Source organism: Oncorhynchus gorbuscha, linkage group LG10, assembly GCF_021184085.1.
Source record: "Oncorhynchus gorbuscha isolate QuinsamMale2020 ecotype Even-year linkage group LG10, OgorEven_v1.0, whole genome shotgun sequence".
NCBI lineage: Eukaryota > Metazoa > Chordata > Actinopteri > Salmoniformes > Salmonidae > Oncorhynchus > Oncorhynchus gorbuscha.
In genome coordinates, this window is record NC_060182.1 from 9,541,497 (window position 1) to 9,561,509 (window position 20,013).

Genomic DNA, 20,013 nt, shown 5'->3' on the forward strand with positions numbered 1-20,013 from the left:
ACGTTTGATATGAAGATCGGTGTTTCCCTTTAAGAACCACCGTAGCATTACGCATCTGCTTTCAACAATGCACTTGTCTTTCCGTGCGGCTCTCAAACGCAACTCAGGCATTCCGGTCATCCACCTCCAGCGCCTGAGCAGAGGCACACCGAGTCCTTACCGGAGACGGGAATCGCGGGGTAATCAAGAAGGCAGGCGGTAAACCATCCCGGGCTATAACGATGGAACCGTAAAAATAAATACGGAAGAGGGAACAGGTAAACCTCATTCTTTTTCGATTCAAGACGTTGTAGCCTAATGCCATTTGGCTTTGCTGTCATTTTACTAAGGATGCTCCGGTGTAGGGCACATCAACGACTGTGAATAAGTATGAATAGAGTATTTGAGAAATGGAGACATGCAGAGAGAGCTGCAAGATGTTGCCAAGCCGAAAAAAAATATTGTTTATAAAGAGCAGAGTTACGCACGCACTTCTAGCATAGGCCTAATGTTATGATGGTTGGTTGTTTGTTTGTGTCGCTGTCAGCAGCGAGCCTGCTGCTGCTAGGATGCAGCACAGATATGTGTTTACCTTGTCATCCTGCGCTATACGTTGGTAGCAGCGGTACTAGGCTATTCTCCGGCCAGGTGATCGCAACCCTTGCAGATTACGCGTCGGTCATTTGAGAATTTGCGTTATACATTATTGATGCAATCTATTTGGAAAGCTTTTGATAGAGATGGTTCATATAAATGGCAGGTTCAGTAAGCGTTGGGAAAAAGCACAGTAATCTCAAACCAAACACCTGCCATTTTAGTAGCCTACTAAAGTCGTGACTGGTCTCCTGGCATGCAATTTGACCTTGCAGTAGTTTTCGATTTTCAGTAAAATAGGAAATCTCACGGAAATATAAACATCTGTCTTGTGAAAGGGCTCTGGACTTTGTGTTTGTTGGTGGGTACATTCTAGATTGTAGGTCAGGTTTCTCACACTCTCTCCAAATGTCCTCTAGAAATATATGTTGTTTTCCCAGGAGTCTGCAGTGACTCAGCTTTGCATTGTGGTTGTTGGTGCATATGTTGATGACCTTAGGGGTAAAGGGCCCAGTTGTTGAGAACACATGCTCCACACATACACCCCGCATGCACCCCACATACAACCTGCATTCAACCTGCATACACCCCGCATGCTCCACACATACACCACGCATGCACCCCACATACAATCTGCATTTACCCTGCATACACCACGCATGCTCCACACATGCACCCCGCATACACCCCGCATGCTCCACACATGCACCCCGCATACACCCCGCATGCACCCCACATACAATCTGCATTTACCCTGCATACACCACGCATGCTCCACACATACACCCTGCATACACCACACATGCTCCACACATACACCCCGCATACACCACGCATGCTCCACACATACACCCCGCATACACCACGCATGCTCCACACATACACCCCGCATACACCACGCATGCTCCACACATACACCCCGCATACACCACGCATGCTCCACACATACACCCCACATACACCCCGCATGCTCCACACATACACCCCGCATGCTCCACACATACACCCCACATACACCCCGCATGCTCCACACATACACCCCGCATGCTCCACACATACACCCCACATACACCACGCATGCTCCACACATGCACCCCGCATGCACCCCACATACAATCTGCATTTACCCTGCATACACCACGCATGCTCCACACATACACCCCGCATACACCACGCATGCTCCACACATTCACCCTGCATTCACCCCACATATAACCTCTGCCTGGTTCCAAAACAACCTCTGCTTGTTTCCAAAACAACCATAGCCTGGTCCTTTCCTGTCTAACGACATCCTCTTTAGTGTTTGCAGATTGGAGAGGACTGTCACCGGACTGATCACATCAAATCACATTTTATTTGTCACGTGTCATAAACAGGTGTAGACAAACAGTCAAATGCTTACTTACAGGGTCTTTTTTCAACAATGCAGAGACACAATATATATATATATATATATATATATATATATATATATATAAATATATATTAAATAGTGACCCAATTAATAAATACACAGTGAATAATGAATAACAATGACGAGTAAAAAATAACATGGCTATATACAGGAAGTGGAAAACAACATGGCTATATACAGGAAGTGGAAAACAACATGGCTATATACAGGAAGTGGAAAACAACATGGCTATATACAGGAAGTAGAAAATAACATGGCTCTATACAGGAAGTAGAAAATAACATGGCTCTATACAGGAAGTAGAAAATAACATGGCTATATACAGGAAGTACCAGTAGCGAGTCGATGTGCAGGGGTACGGGATAATTGGGCTAGTTATGTACTGTACATATAGGTAGGGTTAAAGTGACTAGGCAACAGGATAGATAATAGACAGTAGCAGCCATTTGATTAGCTATTTAGCAGTCTTGTTTATCAGTCTTATGGCTTGGGGGTAGAAGCTGTCCAGTTATTGTGCCACCACCTATAGCCTTCAATGGACTCAGTGATGCTTTCCTTCAGATCTGCAAACACTGAAGGTGTAAGGGCTAGAGGTTAGACCAGGCCTGCTGGCACAGGCAATTTTCTGCTGTCCAATCCCAGTGAACGAATGACCAATCCACTGCCAGTATCATATTCGCTAGCTACACACATCCTGATATTAAAAACACACCCTTGATCCAGTCTGTTACTGGGCATTGGGCAGCTCACCTTTTGGATAAGTGGCGGAATGACTGTCTCCATGGTAGCTTGGCCATCACTGTCATAGCATGCTGTTTCCTGTCAGTCTCCATTGTACATATCTCTCTCTCCAACTCCTCCTGAGGTAGAGTACCTTGTGATAAGCTGTAGACCACACTATCTACCAAGTGAGTTCTCATCTATATTATTCATAGCCGTCTATTTCCCACCACAAACCAATGCTGGCACTAAGACCAGCTATATAAGTGATTCATCCAGTGGCACTGAGGAGAATACCACCTCAGTCACCGGCTTCATCAATGTGCATTGACGATGTCATGCCCACAGTGACCATAAGTACATATCCCAACCAGAAGCAATGGATTACAGGCAACAGCCGTACCGAGCTAAAGGCCAGAGCTGCCGCTCTATGCCACTTTACCCCTACCTACATCTACATTACCTTGACTAACCTGTACCCCCTGTATATAGCCTCGTTATTGCTATGTCATTTTGTTCTGTTACTTTTTATTACATTTTTTACTATAATTTATTTAGTAAATATTTTGTTAACTCCATTTCTGGAACTGCATTGTTGTTTAAGGGCTTGTAAATCAGCATTTCACGGTAAGGTCTGCACCTGTTGTATTCGGTTTGATTTGATTTTGATTGACTTCTCCTCCTACACCCACAAGCAGCTTTGTTAGTCCATTAGGCAGTAGTCTTTTCACCGGTCTTCTTGTCTCAATGTACTCCAAGCTTTCACCCGGACACTGCTCACTATATAAGATAACATAAGACATATAAGACAATTACTGCAGTGACTCCAGGCAAAAGGGAATTGCATTTCATGCTAAATGAAAGCAGTCCGATTGATTTAATTTGCATTATCTGACTGATTCTTTGTTTTCATTGGGGGATTTGCACGCAGTGATATCCAACTATAACACCATCTTGTTGAAGGGCAACAGGAATGTAATCTGAGCCAGTGACCCTCTCCTATAGCACTCTAACCACTGAACCCACAGTATCTTACTCTCTGAATGTCTGCATCTATCTTCTCTCTATTATTCACAATCCTAAAGTGTAGTTGGATAAGTCAATATGCTTGAAACGGGCTACCAACGTTCTAGTTATAGTGGAGCCTTCCTCTTCCAAGCTTCTTTCTTCCTGGAAAGACCTTTTCGTGTCATTATTCCTATGAGCCGGTCGCTCTCCACAGTACAAATGCTGAACTCTGGAATTCCAAGCATCTGTCAATAGTGCTGAAACAGAGATATTACCACTTATTCAGGGTATTCTCTTTTTAAACTTGACAAAGTCAACATAGTCCTCCAGTTTAGTTCATTTTGACAGGTCCATTTCCTGTGAACTTGTCTCTTTGGGACATCTTTTTCAATTTGTCCCAGTTTTGCGTGTTTTCCCAACAAGCTACTTTTGGTTTCTTCTTTGTTAATAATGTGATGTCCCTGTACACGATGCCATCTTCATCCTGAAGGCAATCTAATCGAAAGATTGAATTTAGAAAACATATATTTCCTGTTCCACCATGTCCCTACACTGATCATGGCTCAGAGAGAAATATTGTGCTTAGTGAGATTACGAATCCACATGTACTTCATATTTTTGTTGTTGTTGCTTTCTTGGCAATGGGGGTGAATCACGGTGGACAATGCCCCGAGCCAAGCCTGTAAATAACACTCCTAACAGCAGTATGGAGCTAACAGGGAGCGCTAATGGCCATTGGGCACATGTACAGTACACTCGCACAGTCTCTGGTTAAACAGGGTTTCTAGAGGTCCTGATAACATCACAGATAGACTGCTCAGCGAGAGGGGTCTCTGGTCAGTTAGGGGCAGGATGCTGCAACGGGATGTCAGGATCTTTCTGGAGAGCGCTCAAATTGAAAAACTAAAGCTGTGTTCAAATACTCATACTAACCTTACTATTTGTGATGTAAATTGAGTATGTAGTATGCTTATTGGTCATAGTATGGATATAGTTAGTATGCCAAAAGTTACCGGATGTCGTACAACAACGGCGAAAATACAAAGTATACAAGCAGTGGACACTATTTCCGTGCTTTTAGGGCCCATAATGCAATTCTTCAGAAAATGGGCGTGGCCTCACATCGTTTTCAGATTTGAAGAAAATGGAGGAAAATATCCAATGAGAGTGGATACAAATGCATTGCTTTAACTAATTATGACGAATGTTTAGAAAATGTCGGGCAATGTAATAATGTTATGACTTTTCAAATAAGTTATGTTGGCTGGAAATGTGTTAGCTATGCTGTCCTTACGAACCACATCATTACAGCAGTATGTACCGGTATGTTAGCTAGCTACCTAACGTTAGTTGCCTACTAATACATCAAACCTGCCAGTATATTAACTATATGCTATCTAACTAACTACCAAACGTTTATTGACATGATGAATCCTGTAATTCTTAGTTTAGCTTAGTGGTATAGTCAATTGTGCGTTCTCAATGGACATTCTGGTGCTTTCGTAAATTCGCTCTGGTTATCTACTCCGATTTCAGAGCACTCTCATCTGAGTGTACCAGAGCGCAGAGTAACTGATGAATTTACGAACGTACCAGAGTGCAGAGTAACTGATGAATTTACAAACGTACCAGAGCGCAGAGTAACTGATGAATTTACAAACGTACCAGAGTGCAGAGTAACTGATGAATTTACAAACGTACCAGAGTGCAGAGTAACTGATGAATTTACAAACGTACCAGAGTGCAGAGTAACTGATGAATTTACAAACGTACCAGAGTGCAGAGTAACTGATGAATTTACAAACGTACCAGAGTGCAGAGTAACTGATGAATTTACAAACGTACCAGAGTGCAGAGTAACTGATGAATTTACAAACGTACCAGAGTGCAGAGTAACTGATGAATTTACGAACGTACCAGAGTGCAGAGTAACTGATGAATTTACAAACGTACCAGAGTGCAGAGTAACTGATGAATTTACAAACGCTGAACAGAGTAACTGATGAATTTACAAACGCTGGAGTGCAGAGTAACTGATGAATTTACAAACGTTGAGTGCAGAGTAACTGATGAATTTACAAACGTACCAGAGTGCAGAGTAACTGATGAATTTACAAACGTACCAGAGTGCAGAGTAACTGATGAATTTACAAACGGTCAGAGTCAGAGTAACTGATGAATTTACAAACGTTTCTGAGTGCAGAGTAACTGATGAATTTACAAACGTTAGAGTGCAGAGTAACTGATGAATTTACAAACGTACAGAGTGCAGAGTAACTGATGAATTTACAAACGTCCAAAGTGCAGAGTAACTGATGAATTTACAAACGCACCAGAGTGCAGAGTAACTGATGAATTTACAAACGTCACAGAGCGTCGTAACTGATGAATTTACAAACATTTGTTAGAGTGCAGAGTAACTGATGAATTTACGAACGTAAGAGTGCAGAGTAACTGATGAATTTACCGTAGAGAGTGCAGAGTAACTGATGAATTTACAAACGTCAACTGAAAGCAGAGTAACTGATGAATTTACAAACGTACTAGAGTGCAGAGTAACTGATGTTTACTGTACGTCATTAGAGTGCAGAGTAACTGATGAATTTACAAACGTATTAGTAGTGCAGAGTAACTGATGAATTTACAAACGTTCACTCTGCAGAGTAACTGATGAATTTACAAACGACCAGAGTGCAGAGTAACTGATGAATTTACAAACGTTGGTGCAGAGTAACTGATGAATTTACAAACGTCCAGAGTGCAGAGTAACTGATGAATTTACTTCGTACCAGAGTGCAGAGTAACTGATGAATTTACAAACGTACCAGAGTGCAGAGTAACTGATGAATTTACAAACGTACCAGAGTGCAGAGTAACTGATGAATTTACAAACGTTGTCACAGAGTGCAGAGTAACTGATGAATTTACGTAACGTATGGAGTGCAGAGTAACTGATGAAGTTACAAACGTACCAGAGTGCAGAGTAACTGATGAATTTACAAACGTACCAGAGTGCAGAGTAACTGATGATTTACAAACGTATTGCAGAGTGCAGATAACTGATGAATTTACAAACGTATTAGTGCAGAGTAACTGATGAATTTACAAACGTACCAGAGTGCAGAGTAACTGATGAATTTACAAACGTCCAGAGTAAGAGTAACTGATGAATTTACAAACGTACCAGAGTGCAGAGTAACTGATGAATTTACAAACGTAAGAGTGCAGAGTAACTGATGAATTTACGAACTATCAGAGCGCAGAGTAACTGATGAATTTATTTGTGCCAGAGCGCAGAGTAACTGATGAATTTACGAACGTAAGAGTGCAGAGTAACTGATGAATTTACTAACGTAGCAGAGCGCAGAGTAACTGATGAATTTACAAACGTATATAGAGTGCAGAGTAACTGATGAATTTACAAACGTATCAGAGTGCAGAGTAACTGATGAATTTACAAACGGTATTCAGAGTGCAGAGTAACTGATGAATTTACAAACGTCCTAGAGTGCAGAGTAACTGATGAATTTACAAACGTGCCAGAGTGCAGAGTAACTGATGAATTTACAAACGTACCAGAGTGCAGAGTAACTGATGAATTTACAAACGTACCAGAGTGCAGAGTAACTGATGAATTTACAAACGTATTGCAGAGTGCAGAGTAACTGATGAATTTACAAACGTACCAGAGTGCAGAGTAACTGATGAATTTACAAACGTACCAGAGTACAGAGTAACTGATGAATTTACAAACGTACCAGAGTGCAGAGTAACTGATGAATTTACAAACGTACCAGAGTACAGAGTAACTGATGAATTTACAAACGTACCAGAGTGCAGAGTAACTGATGAATTTACAAACGTACCAGAGTGCAGAGTAACTGATGAATTTACAAACGCTGAACACCCGTTGAATATGGCTGGAGCAAAAATAGCATAATTACATTGTTGAAAGCAGCACAGTTACCATCACCAACGCTCTGATAACATGAAAACTACCTAACCAGCTCTGCTAGGGCGAGTAAAATGGTCACAGTCACGTGTTCTCTAATTTGTTTCTGGAAGTAGCTGGCAATCTAGCCAACGTTAGAAGGCTCGGGTCAACCCTAATCCTCGGCCAGAGCGTTCCAGTGTGGAAACAAACGCTCCAAACTGCGAGAGCGCACTCTGAGCACCCTCTGGTACTCCAGTTTGTATTTAAGAACACACACACAAAGTCGTAAAATGTCTAGCTAGTCATTTGTTATGCTAAGAAGCTAGTAAGAGGTTGCAGAGCAACAGCATCAACTTCCGGGAGACAGGCGAAGAGCTAGTACGCTCAACTGAAAGGATACTGTTTGTTTACAGTGTACTAAAATTAACTAATAGTATGTACTCATTAAGTATGTAGTATACAGTATATTAGTATGGGTATTCAAACACATCTTCACTCTGGACCCAACAGATTAGACCAAATCATGGTTAGCAATACAAATGTTGGCTGTGACTCATCTGCTTAGGATCTCCACTGTCCAATGGTTGGAATTTCCCTCTTCGTACCAAAGTTATTTGAGTGGTTTCAAAACACAACGTATGGAGAGAGAAGCAAAATGGTTGTCACATAGGCACTTACAGTAGTTGTATATGTAGTAGCGATGGTGGAAAAATCCATGCAGTTACATATCGGGATATTATATTCTACGATTAATTGCAATGTTATATTTGACATTATTGCAATGTTATATTTGACATTATTACAATATTATTTTTTTGTGCTAGTCAGATGTACCTGCACCAAAACTCTGGTATGTTTCCTCCTAAAGCTTGTTCTCTATCTACTTAAAAACAAAACAAATCTGTACATTTATTTCCCATACTGATCAAAACTTGTTTCCTAATGGATGTCTTTTGTGCCTCTGCAGCAGACATATGGTGAGCAATGTCTGGTACAGCAAATCGCAGTATATATAGGATCGTAAGAATTGTGAGAATTGCCATACATATCGTATCAGCACCTAAGTATGGTGATAATATGGTATTGTGAGGTCCCTGGGGGCAATTCCCCGTCCTAATATGTATACGGTGTTTATATATCAGGCCTGCTTGCTTAAACCACAATTCCAGGGCGAGGAGAGGTTCCTGAATATGTTAACAAAGATGGCAACACACATAAACATTGCATGTGGCAACATTTGTTATGATAATCTTTGTCACTTTAGTGGAGGTGCTCTTGCTGTTTCTCAGAAGGGGAACGGTGCTGGATCCTGACCTGTTATATCCAGATGTCAGCCCAATATGGCTCCCCTCTTCTCTTCTCCCCCTCTCCACCTAGCTTCTCCTCCCGCTCTCCACCTCGCTTCTCCTCCCCTCTTCCTTCCCACTCCCTCTCCTTGCCCTCTCTTCTCCACCCCCTCTTCTCCCCCTCTCCACCTCAGTCTCCTCCCGCTCTCCACCTCGCTTCTCCTCCCCCTCTCTTCCCTCTCCCACTCTCCTTGCCCTCTCTTCTCCACCCCCTCTTCTCCCCCTCTCCACCTCGCTTCTCCTCCCCCTCTCTTCCCTCTCCCACTCTCCTTGCCCTCTCTTCTCCACCCCCTCTTCTCCCCCTCTCCACCTCGCTTCCCCCCCTCTTCTCCCCTCTCCACCTCGCTTCTCCCCTCTCCACCTCACTTCTCCTCCCCCTCTCTTCCCTCTCCCGCTGGGAGCCCTCTCTTCTCCACCCCCTCTTCTCCCCCTCTCCACCTCACTTCTCCTCCCCCTCTCCCGCTGGGAGCCCTCTCTTCTCCACCCCCTCTTCTCCCCCTCTCCACCTCACTTCTCCTCCCCCCCTCTCTTCCCTCATTCCTCTTCTCCACCCCCTTCTCCCTCTCCAAACCTCTCTTCCCTCACTCCTCTCCCCCTCCCTCTCCCGTTTTCCTCCCCCTCCCCTCTCATAGCATTTTCGTGGATGGGTGTACAGAGCTCTGCTGCTGTAAGCTGCTCTGCAGTGCAGTGACTAGGCAGGATTTTTTTTAGATTCTTCGTAATGAAATGTGTTGTCCTGCCGAGTGCCGCAAGCTACTCTCTACTTGGCCTCAGTGCTCACACTGTCCCCTTTGGACATACAGGAGAATAATACCTGAAACCAGTTAGAGGCAGACTACTGCACTGGAGCTGTGTCCTGTCAGAGCTGAACCATGTCTTTAGGCTTGTAGCTGGAAGTCCTACTTAGCTGGGAGTCCTACTTAGCTGGGAGTCCTACTTAGCTGGGAGTCCTACTTAGCTGGGAGTCCTACTTAGCTGGGAGTCCTACTTAGCTGGGAGTCCTACTTAGCTGGGAGTCCTACTTAAAGTTGTTTTGATCTTTTGGTTGTGACTGGGAGTGTACTCTCCACTCATACATTTTGTCAGTGTGATGATGTTAATATCTGTGGCATTAGGAGCTGTGCTGGGCTGGTGTTGTGAGCGGGGACAAACTCCACTATCGGCTGGCTGTTCTGGGCTGGTGTTGTGAGCGGGACATGCTCCACTATCGGCTGGCTGTTCTGGGCTGGTGTTGTGAGCGGGACATGCTCCACTATCGGCTGGCTGTTCTGGGCTGGTGTTGTGAGCGGGACATGCTCCACTATCGGCTGGCTGTTCTGGGCTGGTGTTGTGAGCGGGGACAAACTCCACTATCGGCTGGCTGTTCTGGGCTGGTGTTGTGAGCGGGGACAAACTCCACTATCGGCTGGCTGTGCCGGCCGACCTGATGAGAGCGTGTGAGTTATCATCATCCAGGGAGGAGAAGTGCAGTGCTGAAAACAAAGATAGATCTATTATGCTTTAGAAAAACTGTCAGATCAACTATTGGGCCTAAAGCAAACGTATGTAACTTATTCTATAGCAGCTGTTCCACCACAACTGCTCAGATATTCAGAAACCAGCTACCAGGTTCGTAAATACTAGACTGATGAGTGTGGGTATAGACAGTGATTGAGCGAGAGAGAGAGAGAGAGCTAGGATGCTGTGCTAGGTTTCTGGTGCGACTGCTACTTTTTCTGTTATTAAAACATTACAATACATTCATTAGAGAATTCACAACTGTGTGTGTGTACGTGTGTGTGTGTGTGTGTGTGTGTGTGTGTGTGTGTGTGTGTGTGTGTGTGTGTGTGTGTGTGTGTGTGTGTGTGTGTGTGTGTGTGTGTGTGTGTGTGTGTGTGTGTGTGTGTGTGTGTGTGTGTGTGTGTGTGTGTGTGTGTGTGTGTGTGTGTGTGTGTGTGTACCCAGGGACAGTGATAGAGCTGCTATGAGTCACTCTGTCTCTCTATCCAATCCGTAGGGTGTACTGTACATTGTGAGTCAGAAGCCACAGAGTTTCACTAGTCTACTGAAACACAGAAGAGGGAAATATTAACCTGCGTTGTTTCATTTTTCAAGCACATTAATATACACTATATATACAAAAGTATATGGACACCCCTTCAAATTAGTTTATTCAGCTAATTCAGCCACACCCGTTGCTGACAGGTGTACAAAAATTGAACACAGCCATGAAATTGCCCTAGACAAAGATCTGCTGTACAATGGCCTTACTGAAGAGCTCAGTGACTTTCAACGTGGCACCGTCATAGGATGCCACCTTTCCAACAAGTCAGTTCGTCAAATTTCTGCCCTGCTAGCGCTGCCCCAGTCAACTATAAGTGCTGTTATTGTGAAGTGGGAACGTCTAGGAGCAACACCAGCTCAGCCGCATAGTGGCAGGCCACACAAGTTCACAGAACGGGACCGCCGAGTGATGAAGTGCGTAGCGCATAAAAATCATCTGTCCTCGGTTGCAACACTCACTATCGAGTTCCAAACTGCCTCTAGAAGCAACGTCAGCACAAGAACTGTTTGTCGGGAGCTTCATGAAATGGGTTTCCATGGCCGAGCAGCCGCACGCAAGCCTAAGATCCCCATGCGCAATGCCAAGCGTCGGCTGGAGTGGTGTAAAGCTCACCGCCATTCGGTGAATCACGCTTCACCACCTGGCAGTCCGATGGATGAGTCTGGGTTTGGCGGATGCCAGGAGAACGCTACCTGCCTGACTGCATAGTCCCAACTGTAAAGTTTGGTGGAGGAGGAATAATGATCTAGGGCCGTTTTTCATGGTTCGGGTGAAGGGAAATCTTAACACATACAATGACATGCTAGACGATTATCTGCTTCCCCAACATTGTGGCAACAGTTTGGGGAAGGCTCTTTCCTGTTTTGGCATGCAATGTCCCCGTGCACAAAGCGAGGTCCATACAGACATGGTTTGTTGAAATCGGTGTGGAAGAACATCACTGGCCTGCACAGAGCCCTGGTCTAAACCCCATCGAACACCTTCGGGATGAATTGGAATGCCGACTGCGAGCCAGGCCTAATCGCCCAACATCAGTGCCCAAACTCACAAATGCTCTTGTGGCTGAATGGAAGCAAGTCCCCGCAGCAATGTTCCAACATCTAGTGGAAAGCCTTCCCAGAAGAGTGGAGGCTTTTATAGCAGAAAAGGGGGGACCAACTCCATATTAATGCTCATGATTTTGGAATGAGATGTTCAACGAGCAGGTGCCACCATACTTTTGTACATCTCTGTATGTACAGCAGCACGTATAACACACGTGTCAGACTCCCACTGGATGTTCATCACGTGTCAGACTCCCACTCCATGTTCATCACACGTGTCAGACTCCCACTCCATGTTCATCACACGTGTCAGACTCCCACTCCATGTTCATCACACGTGTCAGACTCCCACTCCATGTTCATCACACGTGTCAGACTCCCACTCCATGTTCATCACACGTGTCAGACTCCCACTCCATGTTCATCAAGATGTATACTTGAGTGACCGGAAAAACACCCTTTCTCTTTCCATCTCTCTCTCTCTCTCTTCCCATCTCTCTCTCTCTCTTCCCATCTCTCTCTTCTCTCTCTCTGTCTCTTCCATCTCTGTCTCTTCCATCTCTCTCTCTCTCTTCCATCTCTCTCTCTCTTCCATCTCTCTCTCTCTCTCTCTCCCTCTCTCTTTGTCTCTCTTCCCATCTCTCTCTCCCTCTCTTCCCATCTCTCTCTCTCTCCATCTCTCTCTCTCCCACCTTGCTCTCTCTTCCCATCTCTCTCTCTCTCTCTCTCCCCACCTTGCTCTCTCTTCCCATCTCTCTCTCTTCCCATCTCTCTCTCTCTATTACCTTTTTTCCTCAAACACATGCGCGCTGCAGCGTCTTGTACAGGAAGTTATTGGTTGTGTATGAGATTAGTCGAGGTCACCTTTCCCTGGGAGAACATGAACATTCTCTCTATTTCTTTCTCTCTAATATATGAAGACTCTCCATCGATCTCTGGCCTCCTTCCCTCTCTTCTCTCTCTGTCCACATGTCTCTGTCATCAGCGTTGAAGCATGCTGCTGGACCTTTCTGATGCTACCAGTGGTTCTGGCTGGGGATGCTGTTACATAAGAGAGCTTAATAAATCCTGTATGAATGCCTTGCGATGTAAGTAGTAGGAAATACTGCCTGCCTGCTCCTGTCAACCAGGGATATTGGTGCTGTAGGCTGGAGCAGAGAAGAAGAGGATGGGGAAGTCTAGTGCTGAGTGATTAACACAGATGTCGTTTTTTCCCTGCTTATTAAACAACTAATTGTCCGATGTCTGTTCAATTACTTGAATTCCATTTCTGTTTTTTTGTGTGAGCCCAACGCAGCAATACTCTAGAGAGAATTCAAATCATTCACGAGAGAAATTAAGTCAAGAATGATGTTTGACGCTGGGCTTAAGGGAGTTGTAGTTTTCATTAAGCAAATATACATCCTAGTTCAGCGCAGAAACGTGGTAATTAACTACACTAACCATAATCCATTGAGGCTGACCAATGCACTTTTACGCACAGATCGCATGAGAGAGGAATGTAGGCAACACACAACAATGAGAGGGATAGAGAGTGACAGTTCGTGAAACTATGCCATATCTACTTTGAAGAACTAGTCAAATGATTTCATCAGACAGCTGTGCGGCATACTTTGGCAGCCTAGATAAATATGATGACTACAGACGGTACAGTATGGGGAGCACAGAGATAACGTTGTCTAGCTGCCTGCTACTGTCTGAGCAGAGATGATGACTTTGAAGAGACAAATAATAAAGTAATCAAATAAAAACTAAGTAATATTTACATATTTTATTATTTCATAGTCATTTATTATTTTTATATCCATGTCTACCCAATGTGGAGCTGACAGAGACAATGGAATATTTTCTATGTTTTGGCAATTGAATGTCCACTACTTTTGGCTTTGGAATTTCCATTTAAAAAATCTAAAATGATTTTAATGCCCATTATTTCATAATGCATTTAACGTGTCAAAAAAATGATTGAAACCAACATTTTAAAACATTATTTTTTAATAATCGAACCTAACCAAAATTGACCTCAAAAAGCACTAATTGCTCAGCATGGCAGCAAACATCCCAGAGAGTTCAGCTCCTATCGATCTGATCTTCTTTACTCTGTTTACTACTACTTTATGGGAGCGTGTGTGTGTGTGTGTGTGTGTGTGTAAGAGGGATTGTCTATTTTTGTTTATTTTTGTATTTAATCATGTTACCCTGTTTTCCCAAATCAAAAGGCTTTGATTGGCGCAGAGGGTTTGACGTTGCTAAGTGACAGCCAATAACAGGAAAGCCATCATGGCTTCCTCCTCCAAGCTCACGCCCTGTGGCTGTAGAGATCCCAGAGGGGGTTATGAGTGATGAGATAAGGTGACAACCAGCTGGGTCTCTCTCTGTCAAAGGGTGATTCAGCACAGTTACTCTACACGGCAGGGTTGGAACAAACAGTACATTACTGCTCAATCCTGCAGGGCAAGGAAGGTGGAGCAACATAAACTACAGGGTAGCATTGTCTTTGAGAGTCTAATGGACTGGCTGTGTTCACATAAGAGTAGGGCCCTTTCATGATCAAAAACACTGTATAGATATATATATATATAATTTAGGAGACACTCTAATCTAGTAGTGAGTGCATACATTTTCATATTGGCCCCCCGTGGGAATCTAACCCACAACCCTGGCTTTGCAGGTGCCATGCTCTTCCAACTTAGCCACACGGGACCACAGATGGATGGATGGATGGATAGAGTAGACCCCACCTCCACATTAGATCCCGCCTCCTAGCCAAACTATGGTTCCACATACAACACATAACTGATAACAGAGGGAAGGAAGATGGACAAGAAAGGAATAACTATATTGGAGAGTATTTTCAGAAGACGGGAGGAGAGGAAGAGAGGGGATGAGGTGGAGGAGAGGGGATGAGGAGGAGAGGAGGAGGTCACGACCAGTCGTGAGAGTGTAAGGAGGGTTGGGAGACTGAGAAGGCCTCTTGAAGTCAGAACAGGGAGCAAAAGGAGGCCACCTCTAGCTCTGAGCCCACACAGACAGAAGGATGGGTGGGTTTATGGAGAAGCCTGAGGGAGGTTTAGGGCGCATCCTTAGGGTGGACACTTGGCTCCTGAGCTCACTAAATCCTGTGTTCTATTATTGATGGGTTTAATCCCCTCTTTCCCTGCATGTACTCTCTCCCCCCTCTCTCTCCTCTCATTATGCCTGCTGATCACTCTATCGCTCCCCTCTCACTCTCTGCTCTCTCCCCCTCTCTCTCCTCTCATTATGCCTGCTGATCGCTCTACCTCTCCCCCTCTCCCCTCTCTCCTGTCTCTCCCCCTGTCTCTCTCTCCTCTCATTATGCCTGCTGATCACTCCTCCCCCCTCTCTCTCTCCTCTCATTATGCCTGCTGATCACCCTACCTCTCCCTTTCTACCTCCCCGATCATGTCTGTCTCTTCCCCTCGCTCTCCTCTCATTATGCCTGCTGATCAATCTATCTCTCCCTTTCTACCTCCCCAATCAGGTCTCTCTTCCTCTCTCTCTCTCCTCTGTCTCTCCTCTCATTATGCCTGCTGATCACCCTACCTCTCCCCCTCTCTCTCCTCTCATTATGCCTGCTGATCACTCTACCTCTCCCCCTCTCTCTCTCTCCTCTCATTATGCCTGCTGATCACCCTACCTCTCCCCCTCTCTCTCCTCTCATTATGCCTGCTGATCACCCTACCTCTCCCCCTCTCTCTCTCTCCTCTCATTATGCCTGCTGATCACCCTACCTCTCCCCCTCTCTCTCTCTCTCTCATTATGCCTGCTGATCACTCTACCTATCCCCCTCTCTCTCTCTCCTCTCATTATGCCTGCTGATCACTCTACCTCTCCCCCTCTCTCTCCTCTCATTATGCCTGCTGATCACTCTACCTCTCCCCCTCTCTCCTCTCATTATGCCTGCTGATCACCCTACCTCTCCCTTTCTACCTCCCCAATCAGGTCTGTCTCTCTCAATCCATCACTTATTGTCTCCCCAGACTGTGTACCTTGAACACTAGACCGACTGTGTACCTTGAACACTAGACCGACTGTGTACCTTGAACACTAGACAGACTGTGTACCTTGAACACTAGACAGACTGTGTGCCTTGAACACTAGACAGACTGTGTGCCTTGAACACTAGACAGACTGTGTGCCTTGAACACTAGACAGACTGTGTGCCTTGAACACTAGACAGACTGTGTGCCTTGAACACTAGACAGACTGTGTGCCTTGAACACTAGACAGACTGTGTGCCTTGAACACTAGACAGACTGTGTGCCTTGAACACTAGACAGACTGTGTGCCTTGAACACTAGACAGACTGTGTGCCTTGATCACTAGACAGACTGTGTGCCTTGATCACTAGACAGACTGTGTGCCTTGAACACTAGACAGACTGTGTGCCTTGAACACTAGACAGACTGTGTGCCTTGATCACTAGACAGACTGTGTGCCTTCAGACCCATATCTTATAATTGGCCTTCACCCAACATTGCGATGAATTTCAACCTGAGCTTTGACAGCATGTTTATTAGGTCATATTGAAAGATCAAAACAACTGTCTCGACAGACTTTATTTAGGTTTAGTTTACTATCACTAAATCAAATACAGAATTGTTTTCTGTTGAAGCACAAACACTGTCAGACGAATGAGTGGTGATTGGCTGCTTCTCCCTGATGTTCTGTCTGGCTGGGCTGATCCCAGATCTGTGCCATCCCTGGCTCCTGCCATCTTGTGTCAGCTCTCAGCACAATGCTGAGACATCCATAGTTCTCACCAACGAAGCCTGCGCGCACGCGTGTGTGTGTGTGTGTGTGACCTCACTGTCTTCTTCGTGCTTGAATATAATAGCTTGTTTTGTTGGTTTAAAACAGTATGTGATGTCATGTCCTGCCTCGTCCACAGAGTCAGTACCTGTTTGTGTGTTGTTTGTTTTCCTCTCAGGCTGGCTGTCACTGCAGAGTGATAGAGAGACACGGAGAAAGACGAGAGGAGGAGAGAGGAGTCTGCCTCCATGTCTGCTCCTGTCCCTTCCAGTCGGAGATCTGCGTCTGGCTCACGCAGGTACAGCACTGCAGACACACCTACCTACCTACCTACCTACCTACCTACCTACCTACCTACCTACCTACCTACCTACCTACCTACCTACCTACCTATCTAAAACTCATACTCTCTCTGTCTGTCGTCATTTCTCTACATCTTCCGCAATCTTTGTCCTTTCACTTTGTTTTTAGATTAACTTAACTCTTATGTAGTCAACCTCTCAGTCGAACTTCCTCAATCAACCCCCTCAGTCAACCTCAGTCAACCCCCTCAGTCAACCTCAGTCAACCCCCTCGGTCAACCTCTGTCAACCCCCTAGGTCAACCTCTGTCAACCTTTCTCAGTCAACCTCTTATTCAACATCTTAGTCAATCTATTAGTCAACCTTCCTCAGTCAACCTCTTAGTCAACCCCCTCAGTCAATCCTCTCAGTCAACCTCTTAGTCAATTCCCTCAGTCAACCTTCCTCAGTCAACCTCTTAGTTAACCTCTCAGTCAACCTTCCTCAGTCAACCTCTCAGTCAACCTCTCAGTCAATCCCCTTCAGTCAACATCTTATTCAACCTCTTAGTTAACCTCTTATTATTATTATTATTATTATTATTATTATTAGTCAACCTCTTAGTCAACCCCTTAGTCAACCCCTTAGTCAACCCCTTAGTCAACCCCTTAGTTAACCCCTTAGTTAACCTCTTAGTTAACCTCTTAGTCAACCTCTTAGTCAACCTCTTAGTCAACCTCTTAGTCAACCTCTTTGCCAAACCCTTAGTTAACCTCTTAGTCAACCTCTTAGTCAACCTCTTAGTCAACCTCTTTGCCAAACCCTTAGTTAACCTCTTAGTCAACCTGGTAGTTAACCTCTTTGCCAAACCCTTAGTTAAACCCTTAGTCAACCTCGTAGTTAACCTCTTAGTTAACCTCTTAGTTAACCTCTTAGTCAACCTCGTAGTTAACCTCTTTGCCAAACCCTTAGTTAAACCCTTAGTCAACCTCGTAGTTAACCTCTTAGTTAACCTCTTAGTCAACCTCTTAGTCAACCTCTTAGTCAACCTCTTTGCCAAACCCTTAGTTAACCTCTTAGTCAACCTCGTAGTTAACCTCTTTGCCAAACCCTTAGTTAAACCCTTAGTCAACCTCGTAGTTAACCTCTTAGTTAACCTCTTAGTCAACCTCTTAGTTAACCTCTTAGTCAACCTCTTAGTTAACCTCTTAGTTAACCTCTTAGTTAACCTCTTAGTTAACCTCTTAGTTAACCTCTTATTATTATTATTATTATTATTATTATTAGTCAACCTCTTAGTTAACCTCTCAGTTAACCCCTAAGTTAATTAGTTAACCTCTTAGTCAACCTCTCAGTCAACCTTTTAGTCAACCACTTAGTCAACCTCGCAGTCAACCTCTCAGCCAACCCCTTTGTCAACCCCTTAGTCAACCCCTTAGTCAACCCCTTAGTCAACCCCTTAGTCAACCCCTTAGTCAACCTCTTAGTTAAGCTCTTTGTCAACCTCTTAGTCAACCTCTTAGTCAACCTCTTTGCCAAACCCTTAGTCAACCTCTTAGTTAACCTCTCAGTTAACCCCTTAGTTAATTAGTTAACCTCTTAGTCAACCTCTCAGTCAAACCCTTAGTTAACCTCTTAGTCAACCTCTCAGTCAAACCCTTAGTTAACCTCTTAGTCAACCTCTTAGTTAACCTCTTAGTTAACCTCTTAGTCAACCTCTTAGTTAACCTCTTAGTTAACCTCTTAGTTAACCTCTTAGTTAACCTCTTAGTTAACCTCTTATTATTATTATTATTATTATTAGTCAACCTCTTAGTTAACCTCTCAGTCAACCTCTTAGTTAACCTCTCAGTTAACCCCTTAGTTAATTAGTTAACCTCTTAGTCAACCTCTCAGTCAACCTTTTAGTCAACCACTTAGTCAACCTCGCAGTCAACCTCTCAGCCAACCCCTTTGTCAACCCCTTAGTCAACCCCTTAGTCAACCCCTTAGTCAACCCCTTAGTCAACCTCTTAGTTAAGCTCTTTGTCAACCTCTTAGTCAACCTCTTAGTCAACCTCTTTGCCAAACCCTTAGTCAACCTCTTAGTTAACCTCTCAGTCAACCTCTTAGTTAACCTCTCAGTTAACCCCTTAGTTAATTAGTTAACCTCTTAGTCAACCTCTCAGTCAACCTTTTAGTCAACCACTTAGTCAACCTTGCAGTCAACCCCTTTGTCAACCCCTTTGTCAACCCCTTAGTCAACCCCTTAGTCAACCCCTTAGTCAACCCCTTAGTCAACCTCTTAGTTAAGCTCTTTGTCAACCTCTTAGTCAACCTCTTAGTCAACCTCTTTGCCAAACCCTTAGTCAACCTCTTAGTTAACCTCTCAGTCAACCTCTTAGTTAACCTCTCAGTTAACCCCTTAGTTAATTAGTTAACCTCTTAGTCAACCTCTCAGTCAAACCCTTAGTTAACCTCTTAGTCAACCTCTCAGTCAACCTCTTAGTTAACCTCTTAGTCAACCTCTTAGTTAACCTCTTAGTTAACCTCTTAGTCAACCTCTTAGTCAACCTCTTAGTTAACCTCTTAGTTAACCTCTTAGTTAACCTCTTAGTTAACCTCTTAGTTAACCTCTTATTATTATTATTATTATTATTATTAGTCAACCTCTTAGTTAACCTCTCAGTCAACCTCTTAGTTAACCTCTCAGTTAACCCCTTAGTTAATTAGTTAACCTCTCAGTCAACATTTTAGTCAACCACTTAGTCAACCTCGCAGTCAACCTCTCAGCCAACCCCTTTGTCAACCCCTTAGTCAACCCCTTAGTCAACCCCTTAGTCAACCCCTTAGTCAACCTCTTAGTTAAGCTCTTTGTCAACCTCTTAGTCAACCTCT